Source organism: Boleophthalmus pectinirostris, unplaced genomic scaffold, assembly GCF_026225935.1.
Source record: "Boleophthalmus pectinirostris isolate CB_2022bp ecotype Guang Dong unplaced genomic scaffold, ASM2622593v1 HiC_scaffold_16, whole genome shotgun sequence".
Taxonomy (NCBI): domain Eukaryota; kingdom Metazoa; phylum Chordata; class Actinopteri; order Gobiiformes; family Gobiidae; genus Boleophthalmus; species Boleophthalmus pectinirostris.
In genome coordinates, this window is record NW_026571095.1 from 38,421,790 (window position 1) to 38,425,208 (window position 3,419).

Sequence of the window (3,419 nt, forward strand, 5' to 3'; positions counted from 1 at the left end):
CCAGTGTCTGTTCATTCATGTGGTTCTATATCAGTATTTATTTTACAAATTTAGGATTTGCTTTTCTCTCAAACATTTTTGTGGTCGGAAAATTCAAAGGTCACTGTGTGAGTTTGTGTTTGTGCTGCCTCTGCTCCAGCTCTGCTCTCTGTAGTGGTCAGTAGTGGTCAGTAGTGGTCAGTAGTGGTCAGTAGTGGTCAGTATGGGGCAGTAGGGGTCAGTAGTGTGAGTTGTGTGTCTGTCTCTCCAATCTGAACCTTTGAAACTCGATCTCCACCATCAAAACCTGGATGAACCCAAATGTTCTTTATTTGTACAGAACAGTTTGTCCACACAGTCATTCAAAGTGGTTTACAGAATAAGAAAGACATTCAAATCACAAAACAAACTAAACTAAACCTAAAATAAACTGAATGGCGAGACAGACATTTTAGTTCTTTGCTCAAAGGATAAGGGCAAAACTTCAACCCACAACTTCACTCCTTATCTTTTGATTACTCATACTACAAAAAAAAAAAAAAAAAAAAATAGGGGTAACATTTGACTCTGACCTTAATTTTAAGAAACACATTTTAAATCTTCGTAAAATCACTTTTATCCATTTCCATAATATTTGTAAGGTCAGAAGTGTCCTGTTCAAACCTGATGTTGAGAAAGTTGTTCATGTTTTTGTTTGGATTCGACTGTTGTAATGAACTTTATGTTTGTCTTAATAATCACTCACTAAACAAACTCCAGTTCATTCCAAATCCTGCTGCTAGAATTGGAACCAAAACTCAGCGCTTTGAGCACATTACACCCATTTGATTGTCACTTCACTGGTGCCTGTTAAACAAAGAAGTGATTTTCAGATGTTATTATTGCTCTTTAAATCTCCACATGCTTTGGCTCCTTCCTACATCTGTGACATGCTTTTAGAAGTCACTCCACTCAGACCTCTCCGTTCATCCAATCAACAACTTTGAACAGTGTCATGAATACAGCCCCGATCTGGTGAGGGCGCCTTCATGTACTATGGCCCAATTCTCTGGAGCTCTCTGACAACTCCCATCACAAACTCTCACTCTGCTGCTGTGTTTCAAACTAGGTCATTTTGATTAATTTTTATTCTGTTTTTCACTTTTTACATATTTACAATTGCATGATTTTATTCTATGTTCCTGTACTGTATCTGTGCTGTATGAATACAGTCATGACACAGACCCTGCAGCTGTTCAGTGTGCTCCATGTTTGTGTGGGAGCCTCATTTCCATAGACAAACACTTTGCATGAACAGCTGCATGGTCCAGTGGGACACTTTATAGTCCTGAGAGGTGCACTCTGGAGCACTGGCAGTTGTCCTTCATGACAACACAAGCCACATACGGCCTCCTCATCACCAACATGACTTTGGTGTGCGTCCTCATGTGGACTGTCCTCTGCTGCTGCTTCACAGGTAAAGTCCAGAGAGTCCCACTGCTGTCCTCTGTCCACATCCGTCCCTCTGAGACCAACCAGACTAAACCATCAGGTGCTTTGTGTTTGTGTGTTCAGAGTCCAGAGGACAGGTGACAGTGAGTCAGGCTGGAGCAGTGAGGGCCGCCCTGGGGGACACCGTCAACATACGCTGTACTGTCAGTCCAGCTGTGTCTTCTACAAGCTACTTAGCCTGGTACCAACAGAGAGATGGAGACAAACCTGTCCTTCTTATATATCATACATCTACTCGAGCGTCAGGTGTCCCCAGTCGGTTTTCAGGCGGTGGATCTGGGTCTGGCTTCACTCTGACCATCAGTGGAGTTCATCCTGAAGACTCTGCTGTGTATTACTTACTGTAAGAGTTATCACTACATCAACAGACAGAATGTGTTCACACAGTGAAAAAGGCTCGTACAAAAACCTCCTCAGACTGAACTGAAACTGACTCACTTTCAGTAAACTCATGCTGCACAGTGTAATGAAAAGAAAGACTCAGGTAATTTTTAACATAAATTTAGGTACTTTTGTTTCATTTGTTTTTTTGTACATTTTTATCAGAAAACAATAAATGTTGAACTAATGAAGGGATAAAGTCATGTAACAAGCATAAAACAAACAGTAAGAAACAAAAATAAATCATGGGTTCATTGTCTCATAAAAGTCCAGATCATAAACTATTAGGGGGAAAAAAAAAAAAACAATAACAAAAAAAACACCATTAAACAATATTTTCAAAACACTGAACAGTCAGGTAACATAACACAAGTTTCCTGGTGTCAAATATTTATATTAGTATTTTTAACACTCTCACTGTCGTCAACATGAAATAATGTATGTAAGATGAAACTCTTAAAATAAAGTAGAATTATACTCTTTTTATTTATTTATTTTGCTATTATTATTATTATTATTATTATTATTATTTTTATTTTGTTTATTTATTTATTTTTTTTACTTAATTTACAGAAAACATAATGAACAGAAAAAAGAAAAGTCATTCCACATGCTACACAACTGATCATTAACAGAATAAACACTCAGTGTATATTATATTTTCTTATTGGAGTGGTTCCTAAACTTTGCAACTCAAACTTTATTTATAACACATAACACACTTTAAACACAACACAACACAGGTCGAGCAAAGTGCAGCAAAACATAACCATGAAAACAATAAAAACAACATCTGTATAAAACAGAATGTAATAAAAAAAAAAAAAAAGTGGTCAAATGTCCCATGTCAAAGTGTGTGACGGACCAAAGTGAACAAATGTGTTTTAAGAAGAGATTTGTAAAGAGGGAGAGAAGAGTCCTGTCTAATGTGCAGAAGCAGCTCATTCACAGTGTTGGTGGTGCCACGACAAAGGCCCCGTCCCCTCTGAGCTTCTGTCTGCTCTTACACACACTCAGGACGAGCTGCAGCACGAGTGTGAGGATGGAGGAGCTCAGAGAGGTTCAAAGGGAACAGCACTGTACATGTGCTCACATTTTCACATGTGCTTTTCTTCATCGAGAAGTCAGTGTGATCTTTCTTTCCTTTCTTTTCTTTTTTTTCTTTTTCTTTTCCTTTTATAAAATTAACAGTTACAACCAGCAGCCTGTAAGTGACATGGACATGGTTTTATCACATGCCCAGAACTCAGACTGTATATATAAATATTCTTTATACAGTCTATGGCCCAGTATTGGTAACTACACACCTGAAGTCTTCATCTGCATGTTTCCAAACGTCTTCTGGTAAGTGTGAATAGAGAATATACAGGTGCAACATGGACTAGTCGTCACTCTGAGTCTCAGGTGGTTTCAGTGGAAGTGGTTCAGGATCTGATTATTCTCTGACCATCAGTGGATTTGAGGCTGAAGATGCAGGAGTTTATTACTGTCAGCAGAGTTACAGCTCACTGATCACACAGAGAAAAAGACTCACAAAAACCTCCTCAGACTGAACTGAAACTGTTCAC

The 3,419-nt window shown here is 38.5% G+C and overlaps 1 pseudogene; it reads left to right on the forward strand.

Annotated features, from left to right (window-relative positions):
- Positions 1 to 1,296: 1,296 nt before the first annotated feature.
- LOC110156529 (immunoglobulin kappa variable 3-20-like) lies at positions 1,297 to 3,419 on the forward strand (annotated as a pseudogene).